This window comes from Bubalus kerabau, chromosome 22 (assembly GCF_029407905.1).
Source record: "Bubalus kerabau isolate K-KA32 ecotype Philippines breed swamp buffalo chromosome 22, PCC_UOA_SB_1v2, whole genome shotgun sequence".
NCBI classification, from domain to species: Eukaryota; Metazoa; Chordata; class Mammalia; order Artiodactyla; family Bovidae; genus Bubalus; species Bubalus kerabau.
This window is the reverse complement of record NC_073645.1, coordinates 11,524,211-11,546,342: the sequence shown is the minus strand read 5'-3', so window position 1 is coordinate 11,546,342 and position 22,132 is coordinate 11,524,211. Positions and strand designations below refer to the sequence as shown.

At 41.2% G+C, this 22,132-nt stretch overlaps 1 protein-coding gene across 9 annotated transcripts in view; it reads left to right on the top strand.

Moving 5' to 3' along the window:
- SGMS1 (sphingomyelin synthase 1) overlaps positions 1-22,132 on the top strand; it is a 327,599-nt gene that overhangs the window by 184,646 nt on the left and 120,821 nt on the right. For 8 of the 9 annotated variants that reach the window (XM_055559870.1, XM_055559869.1, XM_055559868.1 and 5 more), the window contains one exon: positions 18,258-18,338. The exons of the other annotated variant lie outside the window; for it this stretch is intronic. The gene's annotated coding sequence lies outside the window, so the exon portion shown is untranslated. The remainder of the gene's footprint in view (positions 1-18,257; positions 18,339-22,132) is intronic. 9 annotated transcript variants of the gene reach the window in all.

The window sequence follows — 22,132 nt, the reverse complement described above, 5'->3', positions numbered from 1 at the left end:
CAGCAAAGCTGTGTTAAGTAATACAGCATTGTCCTGTTTCACATTTTTGTTATGTATATTGTTTCTTTCAAACAACTTTGAAGTATTGTCTAATCATCAAGGATTTTTATTTTAAATGACTTAAAAAATTCTTTTTAAATTGTGTGATCACTGTATAGAAAGAAGAAAATACTGATAAATAAAAGGGAAAAAATTTAAATTAACCCAAATTCCTCTACCAGGTACAACTACTTTGGGGAGGGCATACATTTAGTTATTTTCCTGCTTTGGACTATACCCTTATGTATTTTATAACCCATTTTTCATACCCAAGTAGTTCAAGGAGTTCCATAGGCACGTGAATGTTTGTGTTTTTATGTATGTATGCTGTGTATATGTATTTAAACATAAAGAAACTGTGCAGATATTTCATTTAAATCTATCCTGCTAAATATCTTTGAGTATGCTAGGGCCTAGGCTAATGAAAATTTTATCATTAACTAAAACCACGTTTGCTTCCCCCCCCAGCCCCTCAAACTTCTAAGAATGGGTAGCCTGCTCTGATTCTGTTTAAACGTAGGGGCAGTTTGCTTACTGGCACCTATCATAGCCTTCCCTCTTCCACTTGATCATATCGTACATTGCTGAGGCTGGGAAAGACCCAGAGTGAAGTCATGCATTGCTGATCATCACCAGCTGTATACTTAGTCACTCAGTGCAGGGTGTCAGGTTGAAACATTCAAGTCTTCTACTGAATCAAGGTTTCATTTCCAGCTTTGTACCCAGGTGTTGAACAAGGCAGGTTTCTGGACTTTGTAGTCTAGAAGGGAAGCAGACATTAAGCTAGGAAGGAATTATAGAAGAGTAATGAAGTTCAGTGTCATTGAAGTGTATGGCAGGTGTCTTGACCTCCCTGGCATGTTTTTCTGGAGAAAAGGGTGTTTAAATAGACACCTAAATGAGGAACAAGATGTAGGTAGGGAAATGGGACAGGGAAAGTCAGGGAGAGTTTTCCAGTTGAAGGAACTGTCAGAGACATAAGCTAGGATTCATTCAGTTGCTTCTGTTGCCTCTCAGTTTTCTTTTGTATTTATTTTTGAAACATTGGGATGATTTTTCCTATAATCATCCATGTAAAATATAGGGTAAGCCTGGACTTAACAGTTCTGTGAATCATAATCAACACAGTATTTTACAGATTGGCTTTTTGCATGTGAACAACTTCGGATGAGCTATTACTGAACAAGGGCATCACTCAGTCACCTAATCAAAAGGCCATGCTAAGTCCCCAGCAGACTCGGTACTTATGGGAATGGCAAGCACTCAGGGTACCTGCTACCAGCAGAACGATTGTGTTGTTCCTAGATTTTTTTCTGTCGGCTACAGCATCTTTCTTTTTGCTTCTTTAGTATGTCATAGGCTTCCTGTTGAGGCCAAGTGACTGTCCAGGCCAGGCGTTAGCAAACAAAAGCTGAACAGCCAAATTTGGCCGGAGCCTAGTTTTTGTCAGTAGAGTTTTATTGGCATACAGCCATGTCCATTAATCTTCATGTTACCCATGGCTGCTTTTGGACTGAAATGGCAGAGCTGAATAGTTTCAAAAGATACCCTATGCTATGAAAAGCCAAAAATATTGACTATTTGGTCCTTTATGGAAAATGCTCAAATTATCTGCATTAAAATCTATAACACCCCCCTCCTAATCAATATTACTGAATGAAAGCCTTTTTAAATGTATGTTTAAAATCAGACATATTGCTTTTGGAGATTAAAGGAAAGATCAGATGATAACTCTAGGAACTAGAGACATTTTTATCCCTGGATGACAGAATTGTGGGTAGTATTTTTGTCACTGTACTTCCTATGGTAGAAATTGATGCAATTGATAAAAATACAGACTTGGCCAGGCTGAAGATAACATATATTATTGAAATGTATAACCTGTTTTGTGAAAATAATGTGACTACCAAAGCTAAGGAATTTTCCATTACCTTGGATTAGGGTACAACAGTAGAGAAGGTTACCCATGTGGTTTTGTCTGGAAAGGAGATGGTGGTTTGAGGTCCAGCACAGAGAAGAAAGTGGAGGAATAGCCTTGTCTTAGACACCACGTGATGGTGAGTTCAAAGAGCGGGTTCACTAATGACCTGCTCTGCAGATGCTTTGTTGAACTGTGTCATTTATGTACTTGTATCTCTTTGAGGAGGGTTTTGTTTTACTTACTTTGTGAAAGAAATATTTACCTTTTTCACAAAGATCTTGTCACCCATTTCTGTTTTAAAACTTATTGGTGCCAGGGCTTGAGAGGATGGACAGTTGACTAATACCCTTGTTTCTCACCCAATTTTGAGACCAATGGCTAGACCGACCAATGGGAGGTAGACAAGCACAAGTTTATTAGGACTGAAGCTGATTAGAGGACTGTGGCTAAGTGGGTTTTCTGGTATTTCACGCTCCAGTGAGACCGATTTCCCCTCACAGTGTTGGAGGGAGCAGCCTGGACTGCCCCCTGGCCTCGTCTGTGGGCAGGCCAGCACTGAAAACAGCTCAGGAGGGTCTGGGCCAGACTCTCCTTTCACAGAGTTCACTTCTCACCTGGGGAGGAAGCTGGGAGGAGACTGGACTGCCGGGCTAATGGAAAGTCCTCCACATGGAAACTTGATGCTGGGGGAGCGGAGGTTTCTGCTAAGGCTTCAGTTAAATGTGCCTCTTGAGTAATTGTGTCTGCCTTGTCAGTAACTGTATCTCAGTTTTATCTTCGGTAAAACTAGGATAACAATAGTAACATGCCTCATAGTGCTCATCGAGATTAAACGAACCTGTGAAACAGTTAGAAAAAGTCCCGCATGTGGTAAACAGTTTGTTTTTACCTTGAGTGGTATCAGTATTTGTAATACTCTGTCAAAGCATTCACATGGGGTTAAAACAAGGGTTAAATCAGTCCCTGCGAGGGTAATACCCATAGAGTATAAGTTCATATTGAGGAGGGAAAACTGCTGGCTACCTAGAAGAAAATGAGACCTATTTCTTTTTTGTTTGTTTTAAACATGTGTTTGTTCTTGGTGCTGAGAGGAAAAGATTAGGAAGGAGAATGTGGGATGAAAGACCACTTTCTTTTAGGCCATGGAAAGTGTTCCCTAGTGAGAGTTCTAGAAGGATACCACCTGGGGACGTTTAACCCCTTCATTTTGATAACTCCTGCTGTTGCCCTATAGGCAGTATTATTACACAGAAAAACAAGTTGATTTTTATTTTAAATATGGAAGTTTCTGGGGGAATAGGGAGCAGGCCATTAAGTCTCCATTTTTAGTAGTCTACCAAAAGAAAAAAGACTGCCGGAAATCTTGGTCTCTACAGTGGTTCCTTGTTTACATGGGGCTACTTCTGCTGAAAATATTAGTAAACATTATTTAGGTCTAAATAGTTTCCCTTTATACAGCACCTACTATGCCTATGCCAAAGTGTGTAATGCATATATCTGTGCAGTGAATCAATGAATTTAGGACTGGGGATTTATGAAGCAGCAGAGTAAATGCACTTGTATAAGTGTTTTTTCTATGCCTTCTTTGATTTTCTTTCGTACTTAGCATTCATCAAAGAAAAAAAAAAAAGGCAGAGCATTCATAAGAAAAGGCGATCTATTTTAGGGCATCTCAGTTTACTTACCTGAATGGTCTAGTGGTTTTCCCTACTTTTTTCAATTTGAGTCTGAATTTGGCGATAAGGAGTTCATGATCTGAGCCACAGTCAGCTCCTGGTCTTATTTTTGCTGACTGTATAGAGCTTCTCCATCTTTGGCTGCAAAGAATATAATCAATCTGATTTTGGTGTCAACCATCTGGTGATGTCTATGTGTCGAGGCTTTTCTCGTGTTGTTGGAAGAGGGTGTTTGCTATGACCTGTGCATTCTCTTGGCAGAACTCTATTAGCCTTTGCCCTGCTTCATTCTGTACTCTAGGGTCAAATTTGCCTGTCGCTCCAGGTGTTTCTTGACTTCCTACTTTTGCATTCCAGTCCCCTGTAAAAGGAACATTTCATGCAAAGATGGGTTCAATAAATGACAGAAATGGTAGGGACCTAACAGAAGCAGAAGATATTAAGAAGAGGTGGCAAGAATATACAGAAGAACTATACAAAAAAGATAATCACGATGGTGTGATCACTCACCTAGAGCCAGACATCCTGGAATGTGAAGTCAAGTGGGCCTTAGAAAGCATCACTACGAACAAAGCTAGTGGAGGTGATGGAATTCCAGTTAAGCTATTTCAAATCCTGGAAGATAATGCTGTGAAAGTGCTGCACTCAATATGCCAGCAAATTTGGAAAACTCAGCAGTGGTCACAGGACTGGAAAAGGTCAGTTTTCATTCCAATCCCAAAGAAGGGCAATGACAAAGAATGCTCAAACTACCACACAATTGCACTCATCTTACATGCTAGTAAAGTCATGCTCAAAATTCTCCAAGCCAGGCTTCAGCAATATGTGAACTGTGAACCTCCAGATGGTCAAGCTGGTTTTAGAAAAGGCAGAGGAACCAGAGATCAAATTGCCAACATCTGCTGGATCATCGAAAAGCAAGAGAGTTCCAGAAAAACATTTCTTCTTTATTGATGATGCCAAAGCCTTTGACTATGTGGACCACAATAAACTGTGGAAAATTCTCAAAGAGATGGGAATACCAGAGCACGTGACCTGCCTCTTGAGAAACCTGTATGCAGGTCAGGAAGCAACAGTTAGAACTGGACATGGAACAACAGACTGGTTCCAAATAGGAAAAGGAGTACATCAAGGCTGTATATTGTCACCCTGCTTATTTAACTTATATGCAGAGTACATCATGAGAAACGCTGGGCTGGAAGAAGCACAAGCTGGAATCCAGATTGCCGGGAGAAATATAATAACCTCAGATATGCAGATGACACCACCCTTATGACAGAAAGCAAAGAAGAGCTAAAGAGCCTCTTGATGAAAGTGAAAGAGGAGAGCAAAAAAGTTGGCTTAAGCTCAACATTCAGAAAATGAAGATCATGGCATCTGGTCCCATCACTTCATGGCAGATAGATGCAGAAACAGTGGAAACAGTGTCAGAATTCATTTTTGGGGGCTCCAAAATCACTGCAGATGGTGACTGCAGCCATGAAATTAAAAGACGCTTACTCCTTGGAAGGAAAGTTATGACCAACCTAGATAGCATATTCAAAAGCAGAGACATTAGTTTGCCAACAAAGGTCTGTCTAGTCAAGGCTATGGTTTTTCCTGTGGTCATGTATGGATGTGAGAGTTGGACTGTGAAGAAAGCTGAGCGCCAAAGAATTGATGCTTTTGAACTGTGGTGCTGGACAAGACTCTTGCCAGTCCCTTGGACTGCAAGGAAATCCAGCCAGTCCATCCTAAAGGAGGCCAGTCCATCCTAAAGGAGACCAGTCCTGTGTGTTCATTGGAAGAACTGATGCTGAGGCTGAAACTCCAATACTTTGGCCACCTCATGCGAAGAGTTGACTGATTGGAAAAGACACTGATGCTGGGAGGGATTGGGGGCAGGAGGAGAAGGGGAGGACAGAGGATGAAATGGCTGGATGGCATCACCGACTCGATGCATGTGAGTTTGTGTGAACTCCGGGAGTTGGTGATGGACAGGGAGGCCTGGTGTGGCCGCAAAGAGTCGGACAAGACTGAGCGACTGAACTGAACTGTTTACTTAAAAAATTCCATGCATTGCTTTCAAAAATGGATTGAACATTTAATGTGAATGTCTATTCAATGTTATTTTTTCCTCTTGCCACAGATCTTAGTGGTGTTTCTTTTTTTTTGAAGTTTTTATTTTGTATTGGGTTATAGCCCATCCTAAAGGATATCAGTCCTGAATTTTCATTGGAAGGACTAATGCTGAAGCTGAAACTCCAATACTTTGTCCATGTGATGCAAAGAATTGACTCCTTGGAAAAGACCCTGATGCTGGAAAAGATTTAAGGCAGGAGGAGAAGGGGACGACAGAGGATGAGATGGTTGGATGGCATCACCAACTCAATGGACATAGGTTTGGGTGAACACCGGGAGTTGGTGATGGACAGGGAAGCCTGGTGTACTGCAGTCCATGGGCTTACAGAATCGGACATGACTGAGTGACTGAACTGAGAGCCCATTAGCAATGTTATCATAGTTTCAGGTGAACAGCAAAGGGACTGAGCCATACATACACATGTATCCATTCTCCCCAAACTCCACTCCCATCGAGGCTGCCACATAACATTGAGTAGAGTTCCATGTGCAGTAGAGAAGGTCCTTATTGGTTATCCATTTGAAATATAGCAGTGTCTACATGTCGATCCCAAACTCCCTCACAGATCTTAGTTTTTACAAGTCTGGGCTTTGGAGAGTCAGAGAAAGTTAGTCCCAATTTTCTTCCTCACAGAATATTTGATACCACTGATTTTGTTATGTTTGGAGTTGAAGATAAGGTTTGGTATCGTTAGGTTGTTCACTTGTGTTCGACTCTTTGCAACCCTATGGACTGTAGCCTACTAGGATCCTCTGTCCATGGAATTCTCCAAGCAAGGATACTGGAGTGGGTAGCTATTTCCTTCTCCAGAGGATCTTCTCAACCCTGGGATTGAACCTGGGTCTTTTGCATTGCAGGCAGGTTCTTTACTGTCTGAGCCACCAAGGAAGCCTCAGAGTTTGGTAGACATGAGCACAAAGAGGCCTGGGAGACAGGAGGTCCAGGTTGTGCTGCTGGGTGACCCTGAACAGGTTTCCTCAAGGCTTTGGGTCTATGTGTCATTATCTGTCAACTCTGAGACTAAGACAAAAAAAAACTAATGAGGATATTCCAGCTTTCAAATGATGTGATTGTAGGATTTCCCTACCAGTTTCTGTGTGTAGCAAGATGGCCTATTTAGGTAAGAGATCTCTGGTTCAGTGAGTTGTAGCTGTTTGCTCTGCCCGAGAATTGTTACTGGAATTAATTTGTAGAAGCTGTTAGATATTTGCTCAGCAGATTTCAAACTACATGTTTGATTTTTTCAAGAGCCCATATTAGCAACTGGATAGAACTTTAGATGGCTGAATTTTTATTCTGTCTTCAAAAACACTGCTACAGAAAGTAGAAAGTCTCTAATGTGTCTCTCTAAATATGTTTTTTATAGTGTTTAGTCCATTATATCAGATTTAAGACACACCTTTACTAAAATTATTTATAGGTAGGGTGATACTATAGCTCATAAGATGGTCAAAGTCCTTTTGCTGTTTCTTTTCTTTTAATTAATTAAATTGAAATATAGTTGATTTATAATGTGTTAGTCTCTGGTGTATATCAAAGTGATTCAGTTTGTATATATGTGTGTGTGTATATATGTATATATGTGTGTGTGTGTGTGTATGTATGTATATATATATATATATATATATATATATATATATATATGGGCTTCCCTGTGGTTCAGAGGTAAAGAATTTGCCTACCAGTGCAGGAGATGCAGGCTAGATCCCTGGGTAAAGAAGATCCCGTGGAGAAGGAAATGGCAACCCACTCCAGTGTTCTTGCCAGGGAAATCCCATGGACAGAGGAGCCTGGTGGGCTACAGTCCATGGGGTTGCAAAGAATCTGGACATGACTTAGTTACTAAACAGCAACATTTTATATATATATATATATATATATATATATATATATATATACACACACACATACACATACATACATATTTTCTCAGATTCTTTTCCCTTATAGTTTATTATAGTCAATTATAGTCAATAATTCCCTGTGCTATAGGGAATAAGCAAGTAGGATCTTGTTTATCTATTTTATTATATAGTGCTGTGCATCTGTGAATCCCAAAGTCTTATTTATCCCCTTCCCACGCCCCTTTCCCCTTTGGTAATCATAAGTTTGTTTTCTATGTCTGTATGTCTGTTTCTGTTTTGTAAATAAGTTCATTTGTATCATTTTTTAGATTCCACATATGAGTGATATCAGGTATGTCTTTTTTTGTCTGACTTACTTGACTTGGTATGATAATCACTAGGTCCATCCATGTTGCTACCAATGACATTTAATTGTGTCAATGTTTGGCATGTTAAATAGGCTTTGCAGTCCAGGCAGGGAACCTGACTGCCATTTATAAAATTGTTATTTCCTTGGTAATTATAATCTACTTTGTCTTCCAAATGATTAAAAAAAAAAAGGATGACAGGATGTGTGTGGTAAGAGAGGAAACTGAGGGTCTGAGTCAGAGGTAGTTGAATGGGAGGATGCGTTCCAGTGTGACGGCAGGATCTCTCTCCAGGCCCTGGCCCCTGACCTTCTCCTTCCTTCCCCTCCTCTCTCCAAAGGACAAGTGGTTGCATCAGGAGCCTGTGCGAACCCCCTTCTCTATTGGTTATGCATAGCTGCGTGACAGCACCATACCAACTTAGGTGCTGAATCAGTGCATAACTCTCTGAGACAGCTTCTGTGTGTCAGGAGTCTGGCTGTGCTTTGTCTTGGTACTTTTTAAGGCTCCAGCCAGGGTGTCAGCCAGGGCTGCGGTCTCATCTGAAGCTTGAATGTGGAAGGGCTTTCTTCTGAGATCGCGTAATTGATGGCAGAATTCAGTTTCTGGTGGGCTCCCAGTTGCTTGTTCACTGTCAGCTGGAGGCTGCCTTCCGCTGGCTCTCTCTATAGGCAGTCCACTGCTTGGCAGCTTGCTTCAGCTTTCCCCCAGAGAATCTTGCTGCAGAATGGATGTTACTGTCTCATGTGATATAACTACGTGCCCTGTCATTTTTGTCTTATTCACAAGTCCCACTTGCAGTCAAGGGAAGAGGATTTCACAAGCATGGATAATAAGAGATGGTGCTTATGGGGACTGTTTTGGAGTCTGGCCAGGAATATGACTTCTTTTTATCACTTTTTTCCTCTCTGGGTATTTGTCTACTTAACTTGGGGGCACAGTTCTTTTTTCTTATCCCTTCCTTCTGACCAACATGGGAAAGTCAACACCCTGGTGGCCTTTCTTCAACTCTTTTCTTCTGTAGAAACACCAGGAAGAGGTAGCAGGAGGCTCAGTCTTGGTAAGAAACTCTCATGCTTTGGGGGCTCTCCTGTAACAGCTCGTGTTTTGTGTGTGTGATGTGATTCCTGGCAGGTGTTTCTAAGTCATGATGCGGCAAACATAATGACTTAGGAGGCATCTTCTCAGCTTTTATGTCTTCTGTTCACTGTTGTCTTTAAACAAGTGCTGAAGCCCGAAGCTAGTTCACTTTCCCAGTGCTGTCCTTCTAGAGTTCTTGCTATGACTATGTTTTAGATTTTAATTTAGAATCATTGGCCCTATTAGCTGCCCATTTGTGTCATTTCCCTTATTACCCTCTTCCCTTCAGTCATCTTTACAGGGTTTCTTGCCTTTCTCTGGCCTGCTCCTGGCCTGTGACTTGGTCAGTCTCCAATTACTACTCTTCCTCATTGCTGAGGAGATAGCATAGTATCGGGTTAGGAGCAAGGACTGAAGCCAGGCTCCCTGGTTTTGAATCTCAGCTTTGCCATTTATTAGCTGAGGAATCTCGAGCAAGTGATGCAGTTTTGTTTCCAGGTGGCTGCTGTGAACTGTTCTGATTTTCTCACTGGCCAACAAGCCTCTGCTCGCTGCTGCTGCTCTCACTGTGCTCCCAAGATACGTGCACAGATATTAGAGTGATGTGTGCTTTACAACTCACTGAAACTTCAGATGAAGCCTTTTTTTCTGGTGAAGTAGGCCAGAACATTTCTGGGCTTATGAGGAAACATCTTTTTTTGGTTAGTGTTGCCTTGGAACCTGCAGACCTCCTAAAGATGAGGATAGTTTACTTCTTCCAATAGCACAACATTTAATGAGCACTTAGTGTTTGTCATGAGCTTTATAAAACTGTGTGCAGGCAGTATATCTTTAGCCCATAAAGCAACAATAAGTTGTAGTACTACTGTTACTCCCATTCTATTGATGAAACAGAAAAGTGAAAGTTTAAGTCACTCAGTCATGTCTGACTCTTTGAGACACCACGGTCTGTAGCTCATCAGGCTCCTCTGTCCATGGGATTCTCTAGGCAGGAATACCGAGGCTCAGGGGAATTTAATGACACGCTCAAGGTCTTCAAGATAGATTGGGGAGTGCGGTTCTGTGTGACTGCAAAGCACATGCTTTTAATGATGGAAGGACACCATCTGCCATAGAGAAAAATCTAAGCATTTTTCATGAACTCTTTAGGAGAAAAGAGGCCAAAAATGCAAAGCAATCATGTCTTATGATATAAGAGCTCCTATCTCCTTCTGCAGTCTTAGTGCAAAGGCCATCCTCTAGCATCTCGGCTCTCAAATGATCTTGACTTTGATGCCCTCCAGTCACCTTCTACCTTTGGGAAGTTTGGCCTCACCCTCGAAGATAAAGCAGGTGTTCTGAAAGGTCTGTGTTCTTGTTAGCTAGATTTCTTCATGACTGTTGTAGAATCTTAACATCGTATATGAGGTGTGATTAAGAAATACTGGGTTTTTAACTATCCCACCCAAGATTTTATACATCCAGATTGTTCTCCTTAAGTGCCTCAGCTAAGTCAATTGCTTGTATTCTGGTGAAACTGCCATTGCACTGCATTCTCTTAAATGAACTTCACCTCGACCACCTTATCACTCCTTCCCCACCTCCAGTGGTGAGCACAGTGTCTACTGCCAGCTGCATAGTCCATTGCTGAAGTCACGTATAATTCTTTCAGATAACCATGGAGGTGGCAAATGACCATCTTTGAGAAAGAATTTGATTCCTAGAACCTATTAAACTGCTTTCCATCATAGCAAAGAATATGTTTTTGTTAAAAAATCAGGAGCAACTAAACTGTAATGAGACATTTACTGGTGGGTTTTGAAGGTACAAGAAGAGTATACAATTTACTCTGAGCAGTCAGCATCACTGGAGTGAGTCCCAAAGAGATGAAGGGGATCAAGGAGTACTTTTTGTAGAAAGAAAGTTCTGTTTAAACCTGGGTATTGCTTCACCTCTTGGCCTTTGTTTTCCTTGAAAACGTAGCTGATAAATTCTTACTATTGTTGATGAGGCTGTAATGCAAAGCTTACCTTGGAGATAAATAGGTGGCCTGCCACTCTCCGTGTGGCTTTTATTTCCCACAAATGCCCGCCAAGTGGTAAACATTATAATGCAAACCAGAAGAATTAACACTAGTGGAAATGATTCATTCCCTCTTTTAAGAATTTATCATCAAAAAAAGAAACTTGGTACTGATACAAAGAATGCCAACAAATGTATGGCCAGAACTTGTGGTTTGCATGTTAGCTAGAACTTTTGGTTTGCTGCCAACGAAAATGGAGATTTTTATTTAACACTTCATTAGGATCAAAATAGAAATGTTCCATGTTGCTGTCAAAAGTATCACTTGAAACTCCTTCCAAACTGTTCACCTACAGAAAGAGCCTGCATTTAATGGACTCAATACCGTAACTGCGCTGGTAGCTATGCATTTAATAGACTATCATTTAATAGACTATCATTTAATAGACTATCATGCTTGCATTAGCACAGTAACACAATAATTATAATTATATTTGGGGGACATATTCTGTGGTGGACACTGTATATGTATTATCTCTAATCTGCACAACTACTCCCCAGGGGGATGTATTATTGTCCCCATTTTACAGACCTGGAAACTGAGGCTTAATATTTAAATTACTTGGCAAAGACCAATGCCGTTAAATAGCAAAAGGTGGAATTCACGCTTATGTGTTTTAAACTTACATCAAATCCTCTGCATTTGAGCAAGTTCCTCTGTGCTGGGTATAATCTACAAATCTTTGACTCTTCATTCCTTCCCTGCTATTTTTGTTGGTGTTGACAAGAACTAGGAAGCTTTCTGTATTAGTGTGGTGTTTTTCATTTCTCTCCCTTCTTTATGCCCCTCTTACACACACACACACACCCTAAAGGTCTGGATAACGTGGAGATTCTGCCTGTTCTGTAACTGAGGTTAACTGTGTCTCATGGTATCTCTGCGTGGAGCCATTTTATAATTAATATTATCTCCTGTCTCTGAACTTCTTTAACACTGACGCTTCAAGTGAGGAAAGTTAACAGGTTCTTCTTTTATAAGTGTTGTCTACTTGGAGCCGTATGTTCTTGACATAAAATGAGCAGTCCTTGCATTCTGCTTGGTAGAAGTGAGATGTTTTCATTTGGGCTGTACTGTAAAGGGAAACTGGAACTTCATATCCCTTGCTGGTGGGCTCTAAAATGTTATGAAATTGAAAAACAGAAGTAGAACATATTCTGATCACTTCCTTTAGGTAAAAGGGGGACAGTTTGCTGAGTGTGATCCATTCAGCTCAGTTGCTCAGTCGTGTCTGACTCTTTGAGTCAGACTGTAGCACACCAGGCCTCCCTGTCCGTCACCAACTCCTGGAGTTTACTCAGACTCATGTCCATTGACTCAGTGATTCCATTCAACCATCTTATCCTCTGTCGTCTCCTTCTCTCCTGCCTTCAATCTTTCCCAGCATCAGGGTCTTTTCAAATGAGTCAGTTCTTTGCATCAGGTGGCTAAAGTATTGGAGCTTCAGCTTCAGCATCAGTCCTTCCAATGAATGTTCAGGATTGACTTCCTTTAGGATGGACTGGTTGGATCTCCTTGCAGTCCAAGGGACTCTCAAGAGTCTTCTCCAACACCACAGTTCAAAAGTGTCAATTCTTTGGTGCTCAGCATTCTTTATAATCCAACTCTCACATCCATACATGACTATTGGAAAAACCATAGCTTTGACTAGATGGAGCTTTGTTGGCAAAGTAATGTCTTTGCTTTTTAATGTGCTGTCTAGGTTGGTCATAACTTTCCTTCCAAGAAGTAAGCGTCTTTTAATTTCATGGCTGCAGTCACCATCTGCAGTGATTTTGGAGCCCCCCCCAAATAAAGTCTGCCACTGTTTCTCCATCTATTTGTCATGAAGTGATGGGACCGGATTCCATGATCTTTGTTTTCTGAATGTTGAGCTTTAAGCCAACTTTTTCACTTTTCTCTTTCACTTTCATCAAGAGGCTCTTTAGTTCTTCTTCAAATTCTGCCATCAGTGGTGTCATCTGCATATCTGAGGTTATTGATATTTCTCCCAGCAATCTTGATTCCAGCTTGTGCTTCATCCAGCCCAGCGTTTCTCATGATGTACTCTGCATATAAGTTAAATAAGCAGGGTGACAATATACAGCCTTGATGTACTCTTATCTTGATTTGGAACCAGTTTGTTGTTCCATGTCCAGTTCTAACTGTTGCTTCTGACCTGCATACTGATTTCTCAGGAGGTCAGGTGGTCTGGTATTCCCATCTCTTTCAGAATTTTCCACAGTTTATTGTGATCCACACAGTCAAAGGCTTTGGCATAGTCAATAAAGCAGAAGTAGATGTTTTTCTGGAACTCTCTTGCTTTTTCGATGACCCAAATGATGTTGGCAATTTAATCTCTGGTTCCTCTTGCTTTTCTAATTCCAGCTTGAACATCTGGAAGTTCATGGTTCACATACTGTTGAAGCCTGGCTTGAAGAATTTTGAGCCTTACTTTACTAGCGTGTGAGATGAGTGCAATTGTGTGGTAGTTTGAGCATTCTTTGGCATTGCCTTTCTTTGGGATTGGAATGAAAACTGACCTTTTCCAGTCCTGTGGCCACTGCTGAGCTTTCCAAATTTGCTGGCATATTGAGTGCAGCACTTTCACAGCATCATCTTTAAGGATCTGAAATAGCTCAACTGGAATTCCATCACCTCCACTAGCTTTGTTTGTAGTGATGCTTTCTAAGGCCCACTTGACTTCACATTCCAGGATGTTTGGCTCTAGGTGAGTGATCACACCATCGTGATTATCTGGGTTGTTAAGATCTTTTTTGTATAGTTCTTCTGTGTATTCCTGCCACCTCAATTTCTTCTGCCTCTGTTAGGACCATACCATTTCTGTCCTTTATTGTGCCCATCTTTGCATGAAATATTCCCTTGGTATCTCTCATTTTTTTTGAAGAGATCTCTAGTCTTTCCCATTTTGTTGTTTTCCTCTATTTTTTTGCATTGATCACTGAGGAAGGCTTTCTTCTCTCTCTTTGCTATTCTTTGGAACTCTGCATTCAAATAGGTATATCTTTCCTTTTCTCCTTTGCTTTTCACTTCTCTTCTTTTCATAGCTATTTATAAGGCCTCCTGAGACAACCATTTTGCCTTTATGCATTTCTTTTTCTTGGGGATCATCTTGATCCCTGCCTCCTGTACAATGTTATGAACCTCTGTCCATAGTTCTTCAGTCACTCTGTCTATCAGATCTAATCTCTTGAATCATTTCTCACTTCCACTGAATAATCATAAGTGATTTGATTTAGGTCATACCTGAATCATCTAGTGGTTTTCCCTACTTTCTTCAATTTAAGTCTGAATTTGGCAATAAGGATTTCATGATCTCAGCCACAGTTAGCTCCTGGCCTTTTTTGTTGTTTTTGCTGACTGTATAGAGCTTCTCCATCTTTGGCTGCAAAGAATATAATCAATCTCATTTTGGTGTTGGCCATCTGGTGATGTCCATGTGTAGAGTCTTCTCTTGTGTTGTTGGAAGAGGGTGTTTGCTATGACCAGTGAGTTCTCTTAGCAAAACTCTATTAGCCTTTGCCCTGCTTCATTCTGTACTCCAAGGCCAAATTTGCCTGTTACTCCAGGTATTTCTTGACTTCCTTCTTTTGCATTCCAGTCCCCTATAATGCAGAGAAGGCGATGGCACCCCACTCCAGTACTCTTGCCTGGAAAATCTCGTGGACTGAGGAGCCTGGTAGGCTGCAGTCTATGGGGTCGCTGAGAGTTGGACATGACTGAGCGACTTACCTTTCACTTTTCACTTTCATCCATTGGAGAAGGAAATGGCAACCCACTCCAGGTTTCTTGCCTGGAGAATCCCAGGGACGGGGGGGCCTGGTGGGCTGCCGTCTATGGGGTCATACAGAGTCGGACATGACTAAAGTGACTTAGCAGCAGCAGCCCCTATAATGAAAAGGACATCTGTTTTGAGTGTTAGTTGTAGGTCTTCTCAGATATGCACATGACACCACCCTTATGGCAGAAAGTGAAGACGAACTAAAAAGCCTCTTGATGAAAGTGAAAGAGGAGAGTGAAAAAGTTGGCTTAAAGCTTAACATCCAGAAAACTAAGATCATGGCATTTGGTCCCATCACTTCATGGCAAATATATGGGGAAACAGTGGAAACAGTGTCAGACTTTATTTTTGGGGGCTCCAAAATCACTGCAGATGGTGATTGCAGCCATGAAATTAAAAGACGCTTACTCCTTGGAAGGAAAGTTATGACCAACCTAGATAGCATATTGAAAAGCAGAGACATTACTTTGCCAACAAAGGTCCATCTAGTCAAGGCTATGGTTTTTCCAGTAATCATGTATGGATGTGAAAGGTGGACTGTGAAGAAAGCTGAGCACTGAAGAATTGATGCTTTTGAACTTTGGTGTTGGAGAAGACTCTTGAGAGTCCCTTGGACTGCCTGGAGATCCAACCAGTCCATTCTAAAGGAGATCAGCCCTGGGTGTTCTTTGGAAGGAATGATGCTAAAGCTGAAACTCCAGTACTTTGGCCACCTCATGTGAAGAGTTGACTCATTGGAAAAGATGCTGATGCTGGGAGGGATTGGGGGCAGGAGGAGAAGGGGACGACAAAGGATGAGATGGCTGGATGGCATCACCGACTCGATGGACGTGAGTTTGAGTGAACTCCGAGAGTTGGTGATGGACAGGGAGGCCTGGCGTGCTGTGATTCACGGGTTCACAGAGTCGGACATGACTGAGCGACTGAACTGAACTGAACTGAACTGAACTGTAGGTCTTCAACCGTTCAAGGAGGTCGCCATTATCTTCATTACCTCCACCATAGTTTGGCCCCAGGCAAATAACAGGAAGGGAACACAGCCCCACCCATCAATAGAAAATTGGATTAAAGATTTACTGAGCATGGCCCCACCCATCAGAACAAGACCCAGTTTCCCCCTTAGTCAGTCTGTTATGAAATCAGGAAGCTTTCATAAGCCTCTTATCCTTCTCCATCTGAGGAGAGACAGACTGAAAACCACAATCACAGAAAACTAACCAATCTGATCACATGGCCCACAACCTGGTCTAACTCAATGAAACTATGAGCCTTGCTGTGTAGGGCCACCCAAGACCGTTGGGTCATGGTGGACAGCTCTGACAAAATGTAGTCCACTGGAGAAGGGAAAGGCAAATCACTTCAATATTCTTGCTTTGAGAACCTCATGAACAGTATGAAAAGGCAAAAAGGTAGGACACTGAAAGATGAACTCCCCAGGTCAGTAGTTGCCCAATAAGCTCCTGGAGATCAGTGGAGAAAGAACTCCAGAAAAAAATGAAGAGATGGAGCCAAAGCAACAACACCCAGTTGTGCATGTGACTGGTGATGGAAGTAAGTGAAAGTGAAAGTTGCTCAGTTGTGTCCGACTCTTTGCGACCCCATGGACAATACAGTCCATGGAATTCTCCAGGCCAGAATACTGGAGTGGGTAGCCTTTCCCTTCTCCAGGGGATCTTCCGAGCCTGGGGATCGAACCCAGGTTTCCCACATTGCAGGTGGATTCTTTACCAGCTGAGCCACGATGGAAGTAAAGTCCGATGTTATAAAGAGCAATATTGCATAGGAACCTGGAATGCTAGGTCCATGAATCAAGGCAAATTGGAAGTGGTCAAACAGGAGATGGCAAGAGTGAACATCGACATTTTAGGAATCAGCAAATGAAAGTGGACTGGAATGGGTGAATTTAACTCAGATGACCATTATGTCTACTACTGTGGGCAAGAATCCCTTAGAAGAAATGGAGTAGCCATCAAAGTCAACAGAAGAGTCTGAAATGCAGTACTTGGACGCAGTCTCAAAAATGACAGAATGATCTCTGTTTGTTTCCAAGGCAAACCATTCAATATCACAGTAATCCAAGTCTATGCCTCGTCCAGTGTAATCCATTAGTCCACAAATTATATGGATCACCAATATCTGAACTGGAAGTATGGACACACTAGCAAGTCTGAGCACTGAGTGTCCCTTGTTAGATTAAAGCATGCTTGACTTTGGCATATCATGTCTTTCATTTTATTTAATCCGAACAACCACACAGTATGGTAGGGGCCATTTGATCCTCTTTCAGAAATAAAGAAATTGTGGCTGGGTAACGTGAATGGATTTTCCCAAGGTCATGTGACTAGAAAGTGGTAGGACTTTGAGCAAACCTTTTATCTAAGCATTGTCCTTTGACAGATGGTGGTTTGGGTTGCCTAATCATTTATCTCTTCTATCTTGTAATCTTTAAACAGTTTGTGAAATAGAGCAACAATTCAAATGGGAATCAACATAGGTAGTAACTTAATTATTGATAAAAGCAGGATTGGAAAACTCAGAAGTGTCAGTTCCCTCTGTCTCTAGAACATGCATTGGACCCCAGTAACCCTAATGGAGTCATCCTAGTCCAGCAACTCTGCTGGAGAGAAGCCAACAGAGAGAGCTGGCTGGTCCTCCCAGAAACTGGCTGCTGTTGTCCTGTTTACTGTGGGGAAATTAGCTTGACTTCCGGTGTTGGAGAGAACTGGGGGGAGACCCTTGCTGCCTAGCTCAGAGTGGGGCCTCAGCACGAAACCAGTGGTTCCTCTAGACTTCCCAAGTGGTTGAAAGTTGCTCAGTCGTGTCCAGCTCTTTGCAACCCCATGGACTGTAGCCTACCAGGCTTCACTGTCCATGGGATTTTTCAGGCAAGAGTACTGGAGTGGGTTGCCATTTCCTTCTCCAGGGGATCTTCCTGACCCAGGGATTGAACCCAGGTCTCCCTCATTGTAGGCAGATGCTTTACCCTCTGAGCCACCAGGGAAGCCCAAGTGGCTAGTCACTCACTTTTGAGAAGGAAGAAGGGGTTTGGGGAAGGGGAGAGAAAGTGGCTTACTCTAATACTGCTTTCTTCCAAGAGACAGACTAAAAATTTCTTCCCGAAAACATAAGGGAGGGTATTTTAAAAGTCTTCACCCCAACCCCCCAGCAGTAGAAACAGTGCTCTTTAAAGTCTTTTCTCTTGAGGTGATCTTCTGTGTTGTTCTCTCCTGCCTTTTTGATTTTCGAGAGAAAGGAAGAGACGACCGTATTTCTCTGTAAGTTATAAAGAAAGGAGAAGACTAATGTAGTAGAAACCAAGAAATGGACTTTATGAGACATATAATCCGATTCTCTCTTCTCATGGCAGGTGATGGAAATGTACAGGAACAATGGGAGAAGCCGGTAACTTATAGGAAGCCAAGATGACAAGAATTTTAAAAAATAATCAGTGAGTAAAATGTTTTTAGCTCTTTGGCATTCTTTTGACTACAGGGTGAATTTTCTGTAAGAAACAAAGTTAAAATAATAGCCCAATTAAATACCTTAAAAGTTTAAAAAAGAAAATTTTGAAAAGTAAGTATCTGAGTATGTAAATACTTCAGAAACTTGGTGCCAACATTTCAGAGATTCTTTTGCATTGTTCTTTCTTGGCAGAGTGTCTCATTTTAAGTTGAGTGTGTCAGTTTGGTGGATAGAGTATAAATATATAAAAAATTGAAAGGGGATCCCTCTTACATTAACCTTGGACTTAGCCTGTCTCAAATGCAGATCATTCTTTCTTCCACTGGTTCCATGGGCCTTATTTCTTACTCACTTTTTGTGGGTACATTTTGGAGGTAAATATGAATAAACTTGGTGAATATGAAAAAATTGAGCTCTTTGTCTATTCCTCTTCAATGTACCTTTTTTTTTTTTCTTTTGACACATAAGAGGCCATTAGTATTTGCAAATTATGTGACAGTTATACATGATTGGTTTTGGTTTCATTATGGTAGTCATAATGGTTAGTAGAAAGATCATACATTTTTGAGTCAGACATTCACACACCTGATTCTGGCTATTGTGGTTTTAGTCGTTACTCAGCCTCTCCACCTCAGTTGACTCCTCAGTATCCTGAATTTGATAATGTTCCTCATGAAATGAAAGACTATTAGGATAGTACTTTGTGCTGTGCCTGTTACATTACAGGGCCACAGTAAAAGTAGTTCCTTTCCATCCTTATATTTGCATCATGATTTATAGTTGACAAACCTTTATTTTGATTTAGGAGACTGACCAGCTCAACTTCCTGAGCTACTGCCAGGCAGTGGTGGGTAAACATTGCAGATACTGATATGCAAGTAAATGTTCAGAGTCAGTCCTGATTGGGGGCGGGCGGTGGTTTGTAGCATTTGCAGATTTCTGTAGTGTGAACACTTGCACCATCGCTGATTCCATGCTACCAGCAAGCATTACTGCCAGCAGAGTTGAGAGGTGATTGCAGAGCACACCGTTATATGACTTCCTACCAACCAGGTACAATAGTTGCAAAGAACATCAAAGATCATTGATCATAGTAAAACAGGAAATGATGTGTTTTTGTTTCTAGTATAGTTTAATTGTTTTGGAGAAGGCAATGGCAACCCACTCCAGTACTCTTGCCTGGAAAATCCCATGCACAGAGGAGCCTGGTAGGCTGCAGTCCATGGGGTCGCTAAGAGTTGGACACGACTGAGTGACTTCACTTTCACTTTTCACTTGCATGCATTGGAGAAGGAAATGGCAACCCACTCCAGTGTTCTTGCCTGGAGAATCCCAGGGACGGGAGAGCCTGGTGGGCTGCCGTCTATGGGGTCGCACAGAGTCGGACACGACTGAAGCGACTTAGCAGCAGCATTTTAATTGTATGTTTATATAATTTAGCATTTATTGATGGTGTGTTTAACAATCACCTTGCCCCAAGTCCTGAGAATATGCAAGGTTTTAAGGGACTGATACATGAGCTGGCCTCAGCACACCAATGGTGGTAAGTTTCCTATTGTGAAGACATTTCCAAGCCAGAAATCTTCAATTATCTTTCTCAGCCCTGGTGGTAAGAGTTTGGTTTGGTTGATAAAAGCAAGATCTGCTTTTGAATCCATGCTAGGTAACCCAAGTTGTCATGCCCCCCACAGCTTCTGGCATGAAGATAGGTGCCAAGATCAATCCAGAATTTAGATCTATTTTCTTAAGTGTGTGACTAGAATGCTCATGTATTAACTCAGCTTTGTAACCGGCCCTTGGCACCCCTAACTTCTTCTGGCTTTTGAGTGATAGTGTGTGGAGATGAGTCAGACTGTGTACTCTCTTTTGAACGTTTTTCTTTTCCTTCTCTGTACTCCGGCGAGTCTGATTTCCTCAGGTAGTGACACTTTGGGGACAAGCAGCCAAGGTGTCTCTTGACTAATGATGGCACGTAGCTTTGCTTTTGATTCAGAAATTAAGAAAAAGGAATTGTCTCCAGAGAGAACAAACCAAAACCAAAAACCTGAGCAGTTTAAAGTTCATACCGGCTGGATTAAGATCTTAGGGAGTAAAATGGAAAGAAGAAAGGAAACTGGATCAGATATCTCAGTGTTTCTTCTGGAAGCTATTTATTTAGTCTTGTCACTTGCCCTTTAGAAGGGAACAATTGAAGCCTGAAATTGCTAAGTAACAGCTAAGATCGTGGTGCTTGTATTTATTTTAAATCTCACCCACCTAGTTCTCAAAACACATTTTTTATTGAACCTTCAAAAAAAAAAAATGCCTTGGCTATTTCAAAACCTTCATTTATATCAATTCCCTGAATCAGACTTACATAATCTTAAAACATTTATTTCCCTTATTTCTTCCTAAAACAATAGGTATTTATATTTCCTACCGAGTCAGGATTGGACTTGGATTATTATAAAAGTAATTCTTGTCCTTTTGAAGAGGAAGCTCATGGGTAAACATCTGAGAGGCTAATTTCTGGACTAAGAAATATCTTAGTCAAGTTGAATCAGGGTGTCTTTGGTAACTCTGAAAGCAAACATGGGAGTAATCATTAATAGAGAAGTGTTCCCACAGATAAAATATCCTGACTGATAATTTCTCTCTCCAAAATGGACCCTATGCATCTTCCAAACATCCCCACAGTAGATTAATTTTTGATTAGAGCACTAGGTGTACAAATGTCAAATGTGCGGATTTTAGAGCCTTGCTTTATGCTCAAATCAACATACTCAGTGGTGTCTGGAGACTTGAGAGTCTTGGGTCATTAGGGTAGATTCCCTGGTGACACAGATGGTTAAGAATCTGCTTTCAACGCAGGTGACTTGGGTTCCATCCCTGAATTGGGAAGACACCCTAGAGAAGGGAATGGCTACCTACTCCAGTTTTCTTACCTGGAAAATCCCAGGGACAGAGGAGCCTGGAGGGCTACAGTCCATGGGGTCACAAACAGTCGGACAGGACTGAATGACTAAGCAGCAGTAAAAATAAAACAGGCTTATTCCACTTATTCAAGAGTTGATAATCAAGTCTGAACCGAGAAAATTGTCATTTCAAAACAAGTGTGGTAAATATTATGATATATTAAATACTCAGGAAACAGACAAGAGAGAGGAATTACCTGTGTGATAAGAGTGGGCTGGGGTGGGGTGTTCAGGAGCAGATGACATTTGAATTGGGTATTTAATGATTAATGTCTTTTAATTAAAATGCCTTTTTTTTAGGTTATAAAATTAACAATGCTAATTGGAAAGAATATTAAAATGTGAAAATTATTAAGATTAGAAAACTCATTATCACTACCCAGAGATACGATTATTAGGTTTTTTTTTTTTTGTATTTTGCATACTGTTCCTGTGCCCAAATTAGATATTTTTTCTCCCTAAAATGGATCATTATCAATATTACTTTGAAACTTGATTAGACTAATAATAAACTGAGACCATGCCAAATCAATAGATATAATCTACATCATTTTTGTTACTGTTCTATAGCATCCCATGTATATGTGATCTGTAATGTATTTAGCCATTTCCTTACTAGTGAGCATTTAGTTTGTTTTCAACTTTTCATTCTTTTAAAGCCCACTGTGATGAACATCTTTGGGTATGCACTGTGGTACACTTAGCCAATTATTTGGACAGGATCTTTGAACAGAGTGTGTAGGTAGAACAGTTTTTGAGCCAAGAGGGAGAGGTGGGAAAGGAATATTCCATTCTCAGGAAAGGCCAGAATTGTAGTTTGGTTGAA